The sequence below is a fragment of the Archocentrus centrarchus genome, unplaced genomic scaffold, assembly GCF_007364275.1.
Source record: "Archocentrus centrarchus isolate MPI-CPG fArcCen1 unplaced genomic scaffold, fArcCen1 scaffold_106_ctg1_1, whole genome shotgun sequence".
In the NCBI taxonomy this organism is placed as follows: domain Eukaryota; kingdom Metazoa; phylum Chordata; class Actinopteri; order Cichliformes; family Cichlidae; genus Archocentrus; species Archocentrus centrarchus.
In genome coordinates, this window is record NW_022060152.1 from 17,392 (window position 1) to 38,339 (window position 20,948).

The 20,948-nt window shown below is 43.1% G+C and overlaps 3 long non-coding RNA genes across 3 annotated transcripts; all 3 read right to left on the reverse strand.

Annotated features, from left to right (window-relative positions):
* Positions 1-59: 59 nt before the first annotated feature.
* On the reverse strand, positions 60-2,262 carry LOC115775346 (uncharacterized). Its single transcript, XR_004019301.1, has 3 exons — positions 1,790-2,262; positions 1,501-1,650; positions 60-584 (listed from the first exon to the last, which is right to left on the reverse strand). It is a non-coding gene; the product is annotated as an uncharacterized LOC115775346 (long non-coding RNA).
* A 1,313-nt stretch (positions 2,263-3,575) lies between these two features.
* LOC115775347 (uncharacterized) lies at positions 3,576-5,725 on the reverse strand. Its single transcript, XR_004019302.1, has 3 exons — positions 5,306-5,725; positions 5,017-5,166; positions 3,576-4,097 (listed from the first exon to the last, which is right to left on the reverse strand). It is a non-coding gene; the product is annotated as an uncharacterized LOC115775347 (long non-coding RNA).
* Positions 5,726-7,564: 1,839 nt separating this feature from the next.
* Positions 7,565-9,958, reverse strand: LOC115775345 (uncharacterized). Its single transcript, XR_004019300.1, has 4 exons — positions 9,607-9,958; positions 8,821-8,929; positions 8,532-8,681; positions 7,565-7,612 (listed from the first exon to the last, which is right to left on the reverse strand). It is a non-coding gene; the product is annotated as an uncharacterized LOC115775345 (long non-coding RNA).
* Between the last annotated feature and the right edge of the window lie 10,990 nt (positions 9,959-20,948).

Genomic DNA, 20,948 nt, shown 5'->3' on the forward strand with positions numbered 1-20,948 from the left:
TTGTTGCAGGGCATCAGCGTGATGTTGACTCAACAATGACTTCAAAAAGGAAATGCTCCTAAACTGTGGCAAAAACTTTATTGATGTCAAACACTTTAACAAGACTTGAGACACTCAGACATCAGTTTTAGGCAATGAAGCTCAAAGTCATTATTTACATGAAGCAAACTAAGGAAAGCGGTCAGACTGTCTTCAATTGATGTTTGGCGTTATAAAGATCCTCATACATCCAGCCAGGACAACAGAAAGAGCGTAAATGTGTGGAAGCACTGAGAAGTGAGTGAGAAAGTGCTTGACCTTCTGTTTGCATGTCTGGACTTCAATGTGTGCTTGATGTGTGAGTCCAGGTTTGAGGAGATGTCAGAGTTTCCCATGTCTAAGAAAAAGCTGCGTCTCCGTCAAGTGGTCCATCCAAATGCGTTTGCGTGTGTGGAGCAGCAGTGACATCATCTTCTTTCACAGGAGCAGCAGGAGCAGCAGGAGCAGCAGCAGCAGCAGAGGCAGCAGCACACCTCCTTGTGACTGCTGCAGGCTGAAGGCTTTAGGATGTGTTCAGGGGCAGCCTGGGCAACACGACTCTGCATCTGTAATCACACAAGCAGCAGCAGCAGCACTCTGATGAAATTCCTTTGAACACATCAGTTTGTAGTGTTGGTGTCAGCAGCAGCCTTAAAGCATGAAGTGTGTGTGATGTAGGGCTGCAACTATCAATTCTTTTGTTATTTGAGTTATTCAAGGAAGTGTTGCAGCCCTAGTGGAATTCCAAGAATAGGTCAAAAGGCCTAAAACCTTCCACGCATGCATAAATGGAATGAGTAGGAATGTGCTTATTGAATAATTGGCTACAAAAGGATGTGTGTGTTTGAGGTCTTTTTAGATGTCAGTAAAATGTGGAAGCACTCAACTTGATAATCCCGCACTGCTGTGAAAAGGCTGCAAAGCTGTGGCTGATCTTCACACCTTCTGTTTGCCGCTGTCTGCTCCTCACTCGGTTTCTGCATTTGTGTGATTCTAATAATACTTTTCATTTACGAAGCACTTTACAAAGGTTGGAAGGAGCTCTTTTTTGCTTTGACTTTTTGAGCCTAAAATTGGATTCTATGCAATAAAACATGGATCTAGAATTGTAGTAACCAGTTGCATTGCTAAAAGAAAATAAAGCAGATCAGTGTCTATTGCAGTGTCTTATTTGAATTTGTAACCTTTGTTCATATTTTGTCTTAAAGATTTTCATTAAGAATACTGAAATTGCTAAAAATCAGTCAATATAAAAAGGTATTTTTTTTCATTGGTAAACCTGCAGATGTCATATCTCCATGTGAGGATGTGGTTCTTGTAGAGCGTAAGAGCTTTACAAACAGCTGTAAACACTCATAAAAGCCAAAGAAATACAGACGCTGGTTTGCTGCTGCTGCACCCTCACATACCTGGATTATTGAACATGTATAATTATGAGAGAAAGTGCATGTTTGAATGTGCGAGTGAGACACATGATCTTACAGAAGTTTGTAGAAAGGCGCTTCATGAAGTTCAGTCCATTGACTTGGATTCGTTTACAGCGCACATCTGCCACATGCAATATGGCGGCTCTGCGTTGATGTGTCACAGCAACGGGCCGGCCCGCTCGATGCGGCGTCTGCTTGTGTATGTCTATGAATAGAAACACAAGAGGCAGCCAGAGGAAAGCAAGAATTAAAGAGAGACAACACAAGTGAAAGAGCAGAACACAAACAGTCAGTCTGGTGACAGTGTTGCTCTGTGGCTGCACACTCTTTCAAACATCACTCACACAGGAGGAACGGCTTCCACGCATCCAGCTGATTTTTGCCCACATTCTTCCCGCTCTAACTGATCTTCCTCCAACATCTTTGCAGAAAGGGAGCCAGGATGGAGGAAATCTGTAGTGGAGAGCAGAGAGGGAGAAAACCTGCCAATCAGTGTCATAGAATACCTACAGTAATACAATGGTGGTATTACAGTGGTGGTACCTGCATAAGGCTGTGAGGATGATACACATGTGTATTTAGTCATTACTCCTTATTGATTATGTCCCTTGATTGTTTATTGGCACTTAATATAGTTCCATATGAATATTTCTTTCTTTCTGAATGATAGTGCTTATGTCCTGATTTTGTAGAGGTTTGTTGTTAGATGTTGCTGCTCCTCTTTTTTCTTATTTGCTTAGAAGCCACCTCCAATCACATGAGCCTTTTTAGATGTGGGCCTGTATAAATAAGGTGTTCCCTGCATTGCTTGTCAAGTGTGAGGAAGGCCAGCTGTAGCTGGAAGCGTTAGCGTCTTGAAAGTTTTTTCTTTTCATTAAATGTAATTCTTATCCAGGAGCCTTGCTGGTGTGCAGAGCTTTTTTTCTTCCCCGTCAAAGGGATTGAAAAGACCTGAAATAGAAGATGAAGAGATGTGAAAGCCTTTCTTTTTTTTGGCCCATATTTCTGTTTGTGTGTGTGTGTGTGTGTGTGTGTGTGTAGGTGTGCTTGACGCAGGGGAGCGGATCATAGAGGTCAAGGGTTTTCCTGTGGATGGGATGGAGCGTGAGCAAGTGATCCAAGTTGTGGTGGGTGACTTCTGAAAGTAATGTGATGTGCTTTTTGTGGTTGTTTCTTGTTTGCATCCACCTGTGATCCTGTTGGTTTTTTTTTGTTGCATGTAATCTGCAAGCTGGGTCACAGCGCAGCATCATGTTTGAAGTCACTGGCATGAGAGAAAGGGCGATCCACAATGAGAGCAGAGTAAGTCTTGGTCCAAAATTGCCTTATTGTTTGCATCAAAAGTCTGGAGAGTGTACAAAGATGTGGTTTTGTTTGCTTGTTGGTTGTATGTGCGGGCCATACGAGACAGACAGCGTGCGGCGGCAGGCAAAGAAAGCGCCAAGCAACACGGCATGTGCCGGCCTCATTCCCTCCAGCAGCCCGCTCAGATGTGGTGCTTTTAAAGATGTCCAAGCAATCTTAGACTGCATGTAAGAGGTGAAGCAGTGGTTTTGGACGAATATTTTGCAATTGTAGAGCAATGGTCATGAGTATGAGTTTATTGTAAGTGTTGCAGGTCTGTGATGATGGAGCCACTTGAAAGACAGTGTCACTAACTGAGGTGAAGAGCAGCATAAAGACCAGGGCTGACTGACTGAGGTGAGGATGTCCTGAGCAGCTCACCTCAGTATGACTGACACTGCTCAGCAGAGCTTCACTTCCATTGAGGTCCTTTGCCAAAGTTTTGCAGCCTCCTCCAGAGTGAGGTGTACATTTCCGAGTGGCACACCGACAGCTGCTGAAAGTCGGCCATTTCTAATTCAATGTTAAGGAGTAAAAGTGTGCTTGTATTCATGAATTCATAACTGTGCTGTGGCTGTCAGAAGCATCGTCTATGAGTGAAGGCTGATCTTAGATCACATGATCCATGTTTCCATGAAAGCAACGCTGATGTTTGTGCGTGGAAAGCTTCTAAAAGATTTTGTATGCAGTTAAGCATAAATAAGAAAATCCTCAATAAAAAGGGAGCTTGTTGCAGGGCATCAGCGTGATGTTGACTCAACAATGACTTCAAAAAGGAAATGCTCCTAAACTGTGGCAAAAACTTTATTGATGTCAAACACTTTAACAAGACTTGAGACACTCAGACATCAGTTTTAGGCAATGAAGCTCAAAGTCATTATTTACATGAAGCAAACTAAGGAAAGCGGTCAGACTGTCTTCAATTGATGTTTGGCGTTATAAAGATCCTCATACATCCAGCCAGGACAACAGAAAGAGCGTAAATGTGTGGAAGCACTGAGAAGTGAGTGAGAAAGTGCTTGACCTTCTGTTTGCATGTCTGGACTTCAATGTGTGCTTGATGTGTGAGTCCAGGTTTGAGGAGATGTCAGAGTTTCCCATGTCTAAGAAAAAGCTGCGTCTCCGTCAAGTGGTCCATCCAAATGCGTTTGCGTGTGTGGAGCAGCAGTGACATCATCTTCTTTCACAGGAGCAGCAGGAGCAGCAGGAGCAGCAGCAGCAGAGGCAGCAGCACACCTCCTTGTGACTGCTGCAGGCTGAAGGCTTTAGGATGTGTTCAGGGGCAGCCTGGGCAACACGACTCTGCATCTGTAATCACACAAGCAGCAGCAGCAGCAGCACTCTGATGAAATTCCTTTGAACACATCAGTTTGTAGTGTTGGTGTCAGCAGCAGCCTTAAAGCATGAAGTGTGTGTGATGTAGGGCTGCAACTATCAATTCTTTTGTTATTTGAGTTATTCAAGGAAGTGTTGCAGCCCTAGTGGAATTCCAAGAATAGGTCAAAAGGCCTAAAACCTTCCACGCATGCATAAATGGAATGAGTAGGAATGTGCTTATTGAATAATTGGCTACAAAAGGATGTGTGTGTTTGAGGTCTTTTTAGATGTCAGTAAAATGTGGAAGCACTCAACTTGATAATCCCGCACTGCTGTGAAAAGGCTGCAAAGCTGTGGCTGATCTTCACACCTTCTGTTTGCCGCTGTCTGCTCCTCACTCGGTTTCTGCATTTGTGTGATTCTAATAATACTTTTCATTTACGAAGCACTTTACAAAGGTTGGAAGGAGCTCTTTTTTGCTTTGACTTTTTGAGCCTAAAATTGGATTCTATGCAATAAAACATGGATCTAGAATTGTAGTAACCAGTTGCATTGCTAAAAGAAAATAAAGCAGATCAGTGTCTATTGCAGTGTCTTATTTGAATTTGTAACCTTTGTTCATATTTTGTCTTAAAGATTTTCATTAAGAATACTGAAATTGCTAAAAATCAGTCAATATAAAAAGGTATTTTTTTTCATTGGTAAACCTGCAGATGTCATATCTCCATGTGAGGATGTGGTTCTTGTAGAGCGTAAGAGCTTTACAAACAGCTGTAAACACTCATAAAAGCCAAAGAAATACAGACGCTGGTTTGCTGCTGCTGCACCCTCACATACCTGGATTATTGAACATGTATAATTATGAGAGAAAGTGCATGCTTGAATGTGCGAGTGAGACACATGATCTTACAGAAGTTTGTAGAAAGGCGCTTCATGAAGTTCAGTCCATTGACTTGGATTCGTTTACAGCGCACATCTGCCACATGCAATATGGCGGCTCTGCGTTGATGTGTCACAGCAACGGGCCGGCCCGCTCGATGCGGCGTCTGCTTGTGTATGTCTATGAATAGAAACACAAGAGGCAGCCAGAGGAAAGCAAGAATTAAAGAGAGACAACACAAGTGAAAGAGCAGAACACAAACAGTCAGTCTGGTGACAGTGTTGCTCTGTGGCTGCACACTCTTTCAAACATCACTCACACAGGAGGAACGGCTTCCACGCATCCAGCTGATTTTTGCCCACATTCTTCCCGCTCTAACTGATCTTCCTCCAACATCTTTGCAGAAAGGGAGCCAGGATGGAGGAAATCTGTAGTGGAGAGCAGAGAGGGAGAAAACCTGCCAATCAGTGTCATAGAATACCTACAGTAATACAATGGTGGTATTACAGTGGTGGTACCTGCATAAGGCTGTGAGGATGATACACATGTGTATTTAGTCATTACTCCTTATTGATTATGTCCCTTGATTGTTTATTGGCACTTAATATAGTTCCATATGAATATTTCTTTCTTTCTGAATGATAGTGCTTATGTCCTGATTTTGTAGAGGTTTGTTGTTAGATGTTGCTGCTCCTCTTTTTTCTTATTTGCTTAGAAGCCACCTCCAATCACATGAGCCTTTTTAGATGTGGGCCTGTATAAATAAGGTGTTCCCTGCATTGCTTGTCAAGTGTGAGGAAGGCCAGCTGTAGCTGGAAGCGTTAGCGCCTTGAAAGTTTTTTCTTTTCATTAAATGTAATTCTTATCCAGGAGCCTTGCTGGTGTGCAGAGCTTTTTTTCTTCCCCGTCAAAGGGATTGAAAAGACCTGAAATAGAAGATGAAGAGATGTGAAAGCCTTTCTTTTTTTTGGCCCATATTTCTGTTTGTGTGTGTGTGTGTGTGTAGGTGTGCTTGACGCAGGGGAGCGGATCATAGAGGTCAAGGGTTTTCCTGTGGATGGGATGGAGCGTGAGCAAGTGATCCAAGTTGTGGTGGGTGACTTCTGAAAGTAATGTGATGTGCTTTTTGTGGTTGTTTCTTGTTTGCATCCACCTGTGATCCTGTTGGTTTTTTTTTGTTGCATGTAATCTGCAAGCTGGGTCACAGCGCAGCATCATGTTTGAAGTCACTGGCATGAGAGAAAGGGCGATCCACAATGAGAGCAGAGTAAGTCTTGGTCCAAAATTGCCTTATTGTTTGCATCAAAAGTCTGGAGAGTGTACAAAGATGTGGTTTTGTTTGCTTGTTGGTTGTATGTGCGGGCCATACGAGACAGACAGCGTGCGGCGGCAGGCAAAGAAAGCGCCAAGCAACACGGCATGTGCCGGCCTCATTCCCTCCAGCAGCCCGCTCAGATGTGGTGCTTTTAAAGATGTCCAAGCAATCTTAGACTGCATGTAAGAGGGGAAGCAGTGGTTTTGGACGAATATTTTGCAATTGTAGAGCAATGGTCATGAGTATGAGTTTATTGTAAGTGTTGCAGGTCTGTGATGATGGAGCCACTTGAAAGACAGTGTCACTAACTGAGGTGAAGAGCAGCATAAAGACCAGGGCTGACTGACTGAGGTGAGGATGTCCTGAGCAGCTCACCTCAGTATGACTGACACTGCTCAGCAGAGCTTCACTTCCATTGAGGTCCTTTGCCAAAGTTTTGCAGCCTCCTCCAGAGTGAGGTGTACATTTCCGAGTGGCACACCGACAGCTGCTGAAAGTCGGCCATTTCTAATTCAATGTTAAGGAGTAAAAGTGTGCTTGTATTCATGAATTCATAACTGTGCTGTGGCTGTCAGAAGCATCGTCTATGAGTGAAGGCTGATCTTAGATCACATGATCCATGTTTCCATGAAAGCAACGCTGATGTTTGTGCGTGGAAAGCTTCTAAAAGATTTTGTATGCAGTTAAGCATAAATAAGAAAATCCTCAATAAAAAGGGAGCTTGTTGCAGGGCATCAGCGTGATGTTGACTCAACAATGACTTCAAAAAGGAAATGCTCCTAAACTGTGGCAAAAACTTTATTGATGTCAAACACTTTAACAAGACTTGAGACACTCAGACATCAGTTTTAGGCAATGAAGCTCAAAGTCATTATTTACATGAAGCAAACTAAGGAAAGCGCTCAGACTGTCTTCAATTGATGTTTGGCGTTATAAAGATCCTCATACATCCAGCCAGGACAACAGAAAGAGCGTAAATGTGTGGAAGCACTGAGAAGTGAGTGAGAAAGTGCTTGACCTTCTGTTTGCATGTCTGGACTTCAATGTGTGCTTGATGTGTGAGTCCAGGTTTGAGGAGATGTCAGAGTTTCCCATGTCTAAGAAAAAGCTGCGTCTCCGTCAAGTGGTCCATCCAAATGCGTTTGCGTGTGTGGAGCAGCAGTGACATCATCTTCTGTCACAGGAGCAGCAGGAGCAGCAGGAGCAGCAGCAGCAGAGGCAGCAGAGGCAGCAGCACACCTCCTTGTGACTGCTGCAGGCTGACGGCTTTAGGATGTGTTCAGGGGCAGCCTGGGCAACACGACTCTGCATCTGTAATCACACAAGCAGCAGCAGCAGCAGCACTCTGATGAAATTCCTTTGAACACATCAGTTTGTAGTGTTGGTGTCAGCAGCAGCCTTAAAGCATGAAGTGTGTGTGATGTAGGGCTGCAACTATCAATTCTTTTGTTATTTGAGTTATTCAAGGAAGTGTTGCAGCCCTAGTGGAATTCCAAGAATAGGTCAAAAGGCCTAAAACCTTCCACGCATGCATAAATGGAATGAGTAGGAATGTGCTTATTGAATAATTGGCTACAAAAGGATGTGTGTGTTTGAGGTCTTTTTAGATGTCAGTAAAATGTGGAAGCACTCAACTTGATAATCCCGCACTGCTGTGAAAAGGCTGCAAAGCTGTGGCTGATCTTCACACCTTCTGTTTGCCGCTGTCTGCTCCTCACTCGGTTTCTGCATTTGTGTGATTCTAATAATACTTTTCATTTACGAAGCACTTTACAAAGGTTGGAAGGAGCTCTTTTTTGCTTTGACTTTTTGAGCCTAAAATTGGATTCTATGCAATAAAACATGGATCTAGAATTGTAGTAACCAGTTGCATTGCTAAAAGAAAATAAAGCAGATCAGTGTCTATTGCAGTGTCTTATTTGAATTTGTAACCTTTGTTCATATTTTGTCTTAAAGATTTTCATTAAGAATACTGAAATTGCTAAAAATCAGTCAATATAAAAAGGTATTTTTTTTCATTGGTAAACCTGCAGATGTCATATCTCCATGTGAGGATGTGGTTCTTGTAGAGCGTAAGAGCTTTACAAACAGCTGTAAACACTCATAAAAGCCAAAGAAATACAGACGCTGGTTTGCTGCTGCTGCACCCTCACATACCTGGATTATTGAACATGTATAATTATGAGAGAAAGTGCATGTTTGAATGTGCGAGTGAGACACATGATCTTACAGAAGTTTGTAGAAAGGCGCTTCATGAAGTTCAGTCCATTGACTTGGATTCGTTTACAGCGCACATCTGCCACATGCAATATGGCGGCTCTGCGTTGATGTGTCACAGCAACGGGCCGGCCCGCTCGATGCGGCGTCTGCTTGTGTATGTCTATGAATAGAAACACAAGAGGCAGCCAGAGGAAAGCAAGAATTAAAGAGAGACAACACAAGTGAAAGAGCAGAACACAAACAGTCAGTCTGGTGACAGTGTTGCTCTGTGGCTGCACACTCTTTCAAACATCACTCACACAGGAGGAACGGCTTCCACGCATCCAGCTGATTTTTGCCCACATTCTTCCCGCTCTAACTGATCTTCCTCCAACATCTTTGCAGAAAGGGAGCCAGGATGGAGGAAATCTGTAGTGGAGAGCAGAGAGGGAGAAAACCTGCCAATCAGTGTCATAGAATACCTACAGTACTACAGTTGTGTGTGCCATGGTCGCATCCACCTGCATCAGCACATGACATCACAAGACACAGCACAACACAGTGTTAGTGCTGCATAATTGACTTTTTACAGGTGCATTAGTTGTTGAGAGAGATTCCAGGGCTTACACACACCCTGTTCACACAACATCTGAACAAAGAATAAGATCAACACTTTCTTGTTCTTGAACTCTGGGAAATGACACAATATATCTATGGAAATGCAAAGCAAGAAAGCTTTGCATTCAAAACAGCAGCAACAGCTTGCTCTCTTATTAAAGGCCAGTGTAGGAAAAGCCACACAATCCCAAGTCAATCATTTGAAAGGCTTATTCGTGTTCAAATAGCGCCTTGTACAAATTCAAATGCTTGCACACCATTTCTTACCTTAACCAATAGCATCTTAATACAGTAGCAAGGACCTCCGAATCACAGGCCAACTCATTTGGGAAAAGCCCACTCAACGGGCTGGCTAATTAGCCCAAGTGCTACTTCCCCGCGATTAGCGCTTCACAATTCAATATAAGCCTTCAACAATGCAACACATTACAAGCTCATAGTGGAACATCATAGCAACAAAACAATATACATACAAACAGCATTCTTACCTAGCACGACGATCAATACAAAGCTTTAAGGCATGGAAAACAGCAAGAGCAGCTCAAACAGGTTAGCTGTGCCAAAGCTAACACAGCCACTCAGCTCATAGCCCCGCCCACCACTGGAACGTCCAACTTCAAATAGCGCCTTGAGTCCCCTTCTTTCGGTAGTAGCTGGTGGCCTAGGGGAGAGCGCGGCAGACTCCGCAACACCGGAGCGAGAGTTCGACTCCCCCCTCTGGCGCCACACAGCCGTGTGGTGCCAGAAACTCTACACAGCCGGCTGCTTACAGCGGCCGCTTTGTGGAGGCGGTCCTTTGTGTGTGCCGCCACACAAGGATCACCTGCCGCTACCCGCCACCTGGTGGCGTTATTTTTTAAAATTTTTCTTCCTCTTCCTCCTTTCTTCCTTCTTTCCTCACACTCGTTATCCTAGGGACACAAAATGTCCCATTCAAAACCACTGAAAATTGCATTTATCTACGTTTATCTTCACATAAACCAATGCAATCTTTTTCATTAAGATTTGATTTTACTGACTTTGAATTTTTGATTTTTATATTTGTCCACCAGGTGGCGCTACTTTTTTTACCATTCAATGCATGCATCAAAATGACAGACTTTTTACTGCTTTCTGCAAGGTTTTGTTGCTCCCGAAATAATAAGTGTGTGTCACTATTGATGTTGGATCATCGTGTATGTGTGTATATGTGTGCACGGGCATGCATGTGCACGTGTGTGTGTGTGTGTGTGTGCGTGTGTGATGTCCAACTTCAAGTCTTTTCTCTTTGAAGGCCAGATTGTGCTTTATAAACCTAATTCAAGAATAATAAACAATGAGGGACCTTTCAGTGCTTCAAAGAGGCCTCAGCAGCAAGAACCAAAAGAAAATTGGACTTTGTTCTGGCTCTCACTCAGGTAGATTATGCACCTGCACTGCAGCCATGGCTATAAGAATGAACAGAAGTGCAGGATTAGCCCTTTTGGAGATGACAAGATTTGACAGCACATGGCATGGTGTTTTCAGGTCAAAAAATGAATCAAGTCAAATCTACAAGGTGCTGCTGCTGCAGGCCCCGCTCTCATCAGTCAATGTAGAAGGAAGAAGCTGGCGCCCACACACCCGTGTAGTGCCAGACACTCTACACAGCGGTCTGCTTACAGTGGCCGCTTTGTGGAGGCGGTCCTTGTGTGTGCCACCACACAAGGATCACGCGCCGCTACCCACCACTAGGAAGGCCACCTGGTGGTGTTCTTTTTTTCTTTTTTTTCTTCCTCTTCTTCCTTTCTTCCTTTTTTCGTTTGTTTACCCCCCTCCCCCGCGCGCCTTAATACACACTACATGTTTAAGCAAGAATCAGGATAGACAGGCTTAAACGCAAGACGGACAAGGATTTGCTCGTAGCAATAGCATTCCAAAAAAAAAGCAAAAAGCAAAGGTGTCTGATTTGTGATGAGGCTGTGAAAAGAATGGAGCCAAACACAAGAGTGTAGTAGGAGGTGTGTTGAGTATCCAAAGGGAAAGTGGTGGTACCTGCATAAGGCTGTGAGGATGATACACATGTGTATTTAGTCATTACTCCTTATTGATTATGTCCCTTGATTGTTTATTGGCACTTAATATAGTTCCATATGAATATTTCTTTCTTTCTGAATGATAGTGCTTATGTCCTGATTTTGTAGAGGTTTGTTGTTAGATGTTGCTGCTCCTCTTTTTTCTTATTTGCTTAGAAGCCACCTCCAATCACATGAGCCTTTTTAGATGTGGGCCTGTATAAATAAGGTGTTCCCTGCATTGCTTGTCAAGTGTGAGGAAGGCCAGCTGTAGCTGGAAGCGTTAGCGTCTTGAAAGTTTTTTCTTTTCATTAAATGTAATTCTTATCCAGGAGCCTTGCTGGTGTGCAGAGCTTTTTTTCTTCCCCGTCAAAGGGATTGAAAAGACCTGAAATAGAAGATGAAGAGATGTGAAAGCCTTTCTTTTTTTTGGCCCATATTTCTGTTTGTGTGTGTGTGTGTGTGTGTGTGTGTGTAGGTGTGCTTGACGCAGGGGAGCGGATCATAGAGGTCAAGGGTTTTCCTGTGGATGGGATGGAGCGTGAGCAAGTGATCCAAGTTGTGGTGGGTGACTTCTGAAAGTAATGTGATGTGCTTTTTGTGGTTGTTTCTTGTTTGCATCCACCTGTGATCCTGTTGTTTTTTTTTTGTTGCATGTAATCTGCAAGCTGGGTCACAGCGCAGCATCATGTTTGAAGTCACTGGCATGAGAGAAAGGGCGATCCACAATGAGAGCAGAGTAAGTCTTGGTCCAAAATTGCCTTATTGTTTGCATCAAAAGTCTGGAGAGTGTACAAAGATGTGGTTTTGTTTGCTTGTTGGTTGTATGTGCGGGCCATACGAGACAGACAGCGTGCGGCGGCAGGCAAAGAAAGCGCCAAGCAACACGGCATGTGCCGGCCTCATTCCCTCCAGCAGCCCGCTCAGATGTGGTGCTTTTAAAGATGTCCAAGCAATCTTAGACTGCATGTAAGAGGTGAAGCAGTGGTTTTGGACGAATATTTTGCAATTGTAGAGCAATGGTCATGAGTATGAGTTTATTGTAAGTGTTGCAGGTCTGTGATGATGGAGCCACTTGAAAGACAGTGTCACTAACTGAGGTGAAGAGCAGCATAAAGACCAGGGCTGACTGACTGAGGTGAGGATGTCCTGAGCAGCTCACCTCAGTATGACTGACACTGCTCAGCAGAGCTTCACTTCCATTGAGGTCCTTTGCCAAAGTTTTGCAGCCTCCTCCAGAGTGAGGTGTACATTTCCGAGTGGCACACCGACAGCTGCTGAAAGTCGGCCATTTCTAATTCAATGTTAAGGAGTAAAAGTGTGCTTGTATTCATGAATTCATAACTGTGCTGTGGCTGTCAGAAGCATCGTCTATGAGTGAAGGCTGATCTTAGATCACATGATCCATGTTTCCATGAAAGCAACGCTGATGTTTGTGCGTGGAAAGCTTCTAAAAGATTTTGTATGCAGTTAAGCATAAATAAGAAAATCCTCAATAAAAAGGGAGCTTGTTGCAGGGCATCAGCGTGATGTTGACTCAACAATGACTTCAAAAAGGAAATGCTCCTAAACTGTGGCAAAAACTTTATTGATGTCAAACACTTTAACAAGACTTGAGACACTCAGACATCAGTTTTAGGCAATGAAGCTCAAAGTCATTATTTACATGAAGCAAACTAAGGAAAGCGGTCAGACTGTCTTCAATTGATGTTTGGCGTTATAAAGATCCTCATACATCCAGCCAGGACAACAGAAAGAGCGTAAATGTGTGGAAGCACTGAGAAGTGAGTGAGAAAGTGCTTGACCTTCTGTTTGCATGTCTGGACTTCAATGTGTGCTTGATGTGTGAGTCCAGGTTTGAGGAGATGTCAGAGTTTCCCATGTCTAAGAAAAAGCTGCGTCTCCGTCAAGTGGTCCATCCAAATGCGTTTGCGTGTGTGGAGCAGCAGTGACATCATCTTCTTTCACAGGAGCAGCAGGAGCAGCAGGAGCAGCAGCAGCAGAGGCAGCAGAGGCAGCAGCACACCTCCTTGTGACTGCTGCAGGCTGAAGGCTTTAGGATGTGTTCAGGGGCAGCCTGGGCAACCCGACTCTGCATCTGTAATCACACAAGCAGCAGCAGCAGCAGCACTCTGATGAAATTCCTTTGAACACATCAGTTTGTAGTGTTGGTGTCAGCAGCAGCCTTAAAGCATGAAGTGTGTGTGATGTAGGGCTGCAACTATCAATTCTTTTGTTATTTGAGTTATTCAAGGAAGTGTTGCAGCCCTAGTGGAATTCCAAGAATAGGTCAAAAGGCCTAAAACCTTCCACGCATGCATAAATGGAATGAGTAGGAATGTGCTTATTGAATAATTGGCTACAAAAGGATGTGTGTGTTTGAGGTCTTTTTAGATGTCAGTAAAATGTGGAAGCACTCAACTTGATAATCCCGCACTGCTGTGAAAAGGCTGCAAAGCTGTGGCTGATCTTCACACCTTCTGTTTGCCGCTGTCTGCTCCTCACTCGGTTTCTGCATTTGTGTGATTCTAATAATACTTTTCATTTACGAAGCACTTTACAAAGGTTGGAAGGAGCTCTTTTTTGCTTTGACTTTTTGAGCCTAAAATTGGATTCTATGCAATAAAACATGGATCTAGAATTGTAGTAACCAGTTGCATTGCTAAAAGAAAATAAAGCAGATCAGTGTCTATTGCAGTGTCTTATTTGAATTTGTAACCTTTGTTCATATTTTGTCTTAAAGGTTTTCATTAAGAATACTGAAATTGCTAAAAATCAGTCAATATAAAAAGGTATTTTTTTTCATTGGTAAACCTGCAGATGTCATATCTCCATGTGAGGATGTGGTTCTTGTAGAGCGTAAGAGCTTTACAAACAGCTGTAAACACTCATAAAAGCCAAAGAAATACAGACGCTGGTTTGCTGCTGCTGCACCCTCACATACCTGGATTATTGAACATGTATAATTATGAGAGAAAGTGCATGTTTGAATGTGCGAGTGAGACACATGATCTTACAGAAGTTTGTAGAAAGGCGCTTCATGAAGTTCAGTCCATTGACTTGGATTCGTTTACAGCGCACATCTGCCACATGCAATATGGCGGCTCTGCGTTGATGTGTCACAGCAACGGGCCGGCCCGCTCGATGCGGCGTCTGCTTGTGTATGTCTATGAATAGAAACACAAGAGGCAGCCAGAGGAAAGCAAGAATTAAAGAGAGACAACACAAGTGAAAGAGCAGAACACAAACAGTCAGTCTGGTGACAGTGTTGCTCTGTGGCTGCACACTCTTTCAAACATCACTCACACAGGAGGAACGGCTTCCACGCATCCAGCTGATTTTTGCCCACATTCTTCCCGCTCTAACTGATCTTCCTCCAACATCTTTGCAGAAAGGGAGCCAGGATGGAGGAAATCTGTAGTGGAGAGCAGAGAGGGAGAAAACCTGCCAATCAGTGTCATAGAATACCTACAGTAATACAGTTGTGTGTGCCATGGTCGCATCCACCTGCATCAGCACATGACATCACAAGACACAGCACAACACAGTGTTAGTGCTGCATAATTGACATTTTACAGGTGCATTAGTTGTTGAGAGAGATTCCAGGGCTTACACACACCCTGTTCACACAACATCTGAACAAAGAATAAGATCAACACTTTCTTGTTCTTGAACTCTGGGAAATGACACAATATATCTATGGAAATGCAAAGCAAGAAAGCTTTGCATTCAAAACAGCAGCAACAGCTTGCTCTCTTATTAAAGGCCAGTGTAGGAAAAGCCACACAATCCCAAGTCAATCATTTGAAAGGCTTATTCGTGTTCAAATAGCGCCTTGTACAAATTCAAATGCTTGCACACCATTTCTTACCTTAATAAATGAATACGGGGCACTGATTGCTGTAGCGAGCAGTGGCTTAACTGTCCTGTCTCGGCAAAAGTTTCAAAGCGGAAATTTTTAGAAGTACCGCATCCACAACAGCGCCACAAGGGTCATAGTGGCCAAAAATATATTTCATCCGTAGTGGTTTAGCACTACCATAGAGAATGAATGGGAAGCGGGGCCCCCGCGGGCATTACAAAGCAGACACATAAGTATGCGTTTAGGTTTGCAGTCCACAAGGTGGAGTCGAACTCTCGCCTTCTGCGTCGGAGTCCGGCACGCTAACCGCTAGGCTATACAGCCTGGTGGTAAGCCACGCTAGCACTAGGCTGGGTAGCCTAGTGCTAAGCCTACTGCACTGACAGACAGAGGAAGTAAGCGACTGACTGACAAAGTGACAGGAGCAAAGAGTGACAGGAACAAGAGCAGTGATAGCAACGCCTCACAAAAGCTATTAGTGAATCCTTTCAAAGAATTATTGATTTTCAAAACTTGCCTCTTTGGAATCTTCATATAGCACGTTGAGCATTATTCTTTCGGCAGTACCTGCGTAGCTTAGTGGTGTGCGCGCTGGCCCCCCAGTTTGTAACCCTAGGATCGACTCCACCCTCTGGCACCACTGACTGACTGACGTAAGGTTAAAAAAAAAAAACGATGTTAATAATATAGAGACTGACAGACTAAGCCACACACCACCTGCGTAGCTGCTGCCACTATTTTTTTTTTTTTTCTTTTTCTTTTCTTCCTCCGTAGGTTGTGAGGTATGTGCTACATGTCATATATCATATATCTTTTAAAATAAATTGTTGTGTGTTGTGTTTAGTTAATAGGATGTTAAGAAATGTTAATAAAGTGCAGTGGCGCAAAAAGGGGGTATGCACTATATGCAATGCATAGGGGTGCCGCACAAGAGGGGGGGTGCCAAAACGATGTGGGAAAATATTTCTGTAGTTGCATTTTCTGTATTTAACAGCTGTGCATATGACATGATCAATAACAGAGGCGCGGCGCTGATTAGGCGCCCCTGCGCTCCTTCACCTCCCCTCCTCCTGTCCCCAAGACAGTCGTAATTTATGTCATAGAAGTCTTGTATTTTATAAGTCCATGAATAAGTGATCTGCACACATGAACACAGTAAATGTTGAGAGGATGCGGCTGGTGTGTGTGTGTGTGTGTGTGTGTGTGTGTGTGTTTTTGCATAAATTTTTACTTTTGTAAACACTAATTAAATGCTGTAAATAAGATGTACTAATGACAATAGCATTTTGTCTTTATTAGAAATGCCTCAACCTGAAATCCCACGACCAAATGGTGTCCCTGAGGATGAGCTTCTGTCTACTGACCCTGCTAATTGTCCTTGAGTTGTGACTGCCAGAATTGGGACACAGCTGGTTTGCAGAGGACCAAGTGAGGTACCTGCTGACTTTGTTTTCCCCAGGAATGAGTTGAATGGAAGAAGTTGCCATCAGCAGTATTTGAAGAAGACATTGGTTAATGGTGAAAAGATTCCCAGAAGCTGCTTAGTCTATTCAGAGAAAAGCAACAGCCTTTTGTGCTTCTGCTGCAAAGTCTTTTCTACGAGGACAATTAAGTTAACAAGCTCAGGCCTGACAGATTGGAAAGACGCAAGTTCTTTGCTCAGCTCTCACGACAAGAGTCCAGAACAGCTGAAGTCCATGAAAATATGGAAAGAAGTGGCAGTCAGGATTGGTTTGACCCTTCCAGTGACAGTAGCTGAAGCAGAGAGGAGTTTTTCCAAGCTGAAGCTTATTAAAGCATGCTTGAGGTCCACTGTGTGACAGGAGCATCTCTCTGGACTTGCCGTCATCAGCATCAATCATAGAGTTGCACAACAGATTTGATATGATGATGTGATTTTGCAACAAAGAAGGCTGGAAAAGTCAAGTTTTAGATTGCACTTCACATGCATGGTTATTAGTACCTGAAGGATTTGTGCAATTTATATTGGTATTTCTATACTGTATTTCATGTATTTCTTTATTGTGTTTTTTTCTCTGTTCTTGTTTCCTTTTTGTATTTAAGATTATATATAATAAAATAATACAAATATGTAACGTATTGTTGTGTTAGTGGCGGCGGCGGGGGGGGTTCAAGGGGTGGTTCGCCCAGGGCGTAAATCTAGCCAGAAACGCCTGTGAACTCATCCAAGACACTGTGAGTGTGGTAGCGTTGATGCACTTTGATGCTGTGTATTGAGCTACTGCACGGCCAAAGTCCATGAGGTGCTCTGTAGCTGTGAGCTTCTAAGTTGTTTGTAGCTTTATCAAATGAGATGATGTGTGAGCACGATTGAAGTGACTGTCAAGATTGAGAGGTTTGTTTGTTTGTTTTGAAATGAGTAAATTGTGGGAGTTTTGTAAGAAGCTGGTAATGATTGGATGGATTTGGATGTTCAAAGCGTTGTTGTTATGCCACAGTTGATTTTCTTTTTTTTTCTTTTTTGTTGTTGTCTTAAGGCTGGCTGCATTGAGCTTGTGCCATGATGGCACACATAGCCAGCAGAGGTGCTGATGTAGTTGGTGTTAAAAAAGAGAAAGAAGATGGAAAGCGGAGAGCAAGGAAATACTGACTGCGAGGTCACCACACCAAACCTGGCCTCTCTGACAGATGGAAGTCAGAAGAAGAAAGGAGGAAAAAGAAAAAAGCAGCAAAGAAGAAGAGAACGAGAAAATACCGAGCACATGCTTGTTGCCAGAAGTTTTGGAGGAGATATTTCAGTCTTCAGTTATCTAGCTGAGGAAGATGCTCCTTAAAATGTTTATTCTGGAGCCAGAGCTCTTGTCCTGTCTGTTGGCCGAGGATCAACTGCTGGACTGCAGTTCCACAACCTTCTTCCATGGTCTGCCAAAGAAGGGCAGCTCTCATCCAGAGAGTGCTGGCTCCAGAAGACCTCAGAAAAGCTGCTAAAATTTGTATTTATATAATTGGTGTTATAAAATCTATTTCAAGTGGTATTCTAAATTTTAAGATGTACTTTTTATAGAACAGCAATTGCCCCAAGTATATTAAGCCAACCAGTCGCGACAGATGGCTGCCCCATCCCTGAGCCTGCTTCTGTCGAAGGTTTCTTCCTTTCAAAGGGGAGTTTTTCCTTCCCACTGTGGCCGAGTGCTCGCTCATAGGGGATCCTTGGATTGTTGGGCTCCTCTGTAATACTGCTGGGACTGCAGTATTATAGAGGCTTGGGGAAACTGCTGTTTTAAACTGAAGTTACATAAATCAACTAAAACAATTTGGCCACTCTAAGAAAATGTGAAGTTTCTTTATATGTACATATTTATGGTGCAGCAGAACAAATGAAAGTGCACAGGGAACATGTTTTTGAAGGCAAAAAGAGGAAGGGGGGAAAAACCCACTAAATAGTTTTGCCATGGTAACCAGAAAGAGGAGGATGGAGCATGGAGCGCTGTTGCTTCTGCTTCTTCAGGATGGAACTTCAGAGTACCAAAACATCCTCAGACTTTTAAATATTCCCACAGCCATGTTTCACTGTGGGTTCATTCTCTCTCTCCTGTTGGTTTCCTTACCTACATTCATTGTGCTTCAGCAGTAAAAGAACCGTCCACTGTGAAATGCTGGCAGGTCTGAAGCTGCTTATCTATGTTACGAAAACACAGGTGGGTCTGCAGAGCTCCACTTTTGGAGCCGCCTGTCATAAAACTTCCTAAAATACAACATGAGGTTACAAAGTCATGTGAACCAACTAGGGGTGTGCGATATTGACAAAAAAATAATAAAATAAATAAGCTGTCATTTCTGTTGACATTTTTTCTCTTTTTGAAGGTCATGCCCAAACTGACCTTCAAAATAAAAGACTTGATAGACTGAGATTAAATTAACATTCAACAGATTACAGGGCAGAACACTCTGTTATGGTAAATGAGTGCACATGCGTTTCTGAATCTCACATTTCTAAGAATTTAAGCACTTTGGCTGCATTCAGTGGCGAAAACAGCTTAAACCCAAGTAAGCAGCAAATATTGACTCACTTAAGAGACACTGAGCACCACACAGACGAAGGAAGGATGAGAGAGTTTACTCAACACGGCAGAACTAACAGAGAAAATCTCACCCTTGCCTGCAGAGTGGAATCTCAGACGTGAAGCTCAGCTGAAAACGAAACACAGACAAGAGGAAGAGTGTTTAAAATACTCTATTGTACAGTCATGAAACAGAAAGTATACTGTGTTTAAATTCTGAGGTTTTATGTATCAGGACATTTAAAAAAAAATCATCTGGTCCTTAGCAGGTAATTTAAATACAGCCTCAGATGAACAGCATCATATGACATATTACACCAGGTCATTTATTTAATAAAAATTAAGCCAAAATATGGAAGCAGTGTGTGAAATATTTCGTACACCCTTAATGCTTCCATAGGAATCAAGAGGCAAAGTAGCATCCAGGTGCTGCTAATCAAAGGCAATCGATTAACTGATCATCAACAAGTGTGAGCAAATGTCAAGGAAGAAAGACATCAGCAGTGATCTTAGACAAGCAACTCTTGCTGATCATCAATCTGGGAAAGGTTATAAGGTCATTTCCAAGCAATTATTAGAAGGTTAATTTACAAGTGGAAAACACCCAAGACAGCTGACAGTCTTCCCAGGAGTGGACGTTCCAGCAAATTCACCCCAGAGTCAGACTGTGCAACTCTCAGAAACTTTAAAAACCCAAGAGCTGCATCTCAGACTCTACAGGCCTCAGTTAGCATGTTAGATGTGAAAGTTAATGAGAGTACAATTAGAAACAGACTGAACAAGTACAATGTGGCTGTTTGGAGGGTTGCCAGGAGAAAGCCTCTTCTCTCTAAAAAGAACATGGCAGCCTGGCTTAGGTTTGAAAAGTTGCAGCTGAACAAACCAGAAGAGTTCTGGAACGATGTCCTCTGGACAGATGAGACCAACATGGAGATGTTTGACACGTGATGAACATGTTTAGGGTGTTTTTGACTTAATTAATGAGATTGTCTGTCTGCATTTTTAACCAACTGAAGGTTAAAGATTCACAGACTTTTGAATGTGAGTCATCATATGTAGTATATACAGTATATACAGTTAGATCCATAGGTCACAGTTTCTTTTGTAATTTTGCTTCTGGACACCATCACAGTGGTTGTTAAATCACAACATCTGCAAGAGAGTTTCCATCATTAACTTTAAATGTTAATTAGGCTAAAGACTCAAGAGCAGTTCTTCCCAAAACTCATCTAAATACAGAGGTGACACCTGGGTTTCCCCATTCATTCAGTTATGAGTCATATACAATTGTTAGTCTGTTAATCGGCTCCAGCAGGCTGAGCGTGTCTGGCTCCCACATTCATGTGTTTTATCACAGTCATGCTGAGCCCTCTGGTGGCTGCACAGGGAATCAACCTGAGATGAGAACACCTTCTAACATATGAATATAGAAAGTGGAGCTTTAGCCATGAACTGTGTTTAAATGTTTCATTTTGACTTTTAATCATCTTACTGCACTTCATCAGCACTGCCTGTTTTCCGGGGAGACGATGAACAGAGAACCTTCTGTGTGGAGTTTGCGTGTTCACTGTGTCTGTGGGCTTCTCCCCGTTACAGTGAGGCTGTTACATGTTGGTGAGACGGTGTTTGACTGTCTGTATCTGCTCTTTGCTGAATGTGAGGGAAACAGAGCAGCCGCACGACCCCGAGTAAGGATGTGGTTTAAAAAGCGGGTGATTGTTTGCATGGCTGTGTTTTGATGGGTCTCTGAGGTGCTCAGAAATGAGTTTTTATAGTCTTCTTGTTCCCCATAGATGGATCATGTTTATTCTCTGGAAATTCACACTGTAGAAAATAAACCACTCTGACATTTGTCACATAGGGACACTCCCATCTCGCCCTGTTGGTGTGCTCTGCTACCTCTGTTACACCGA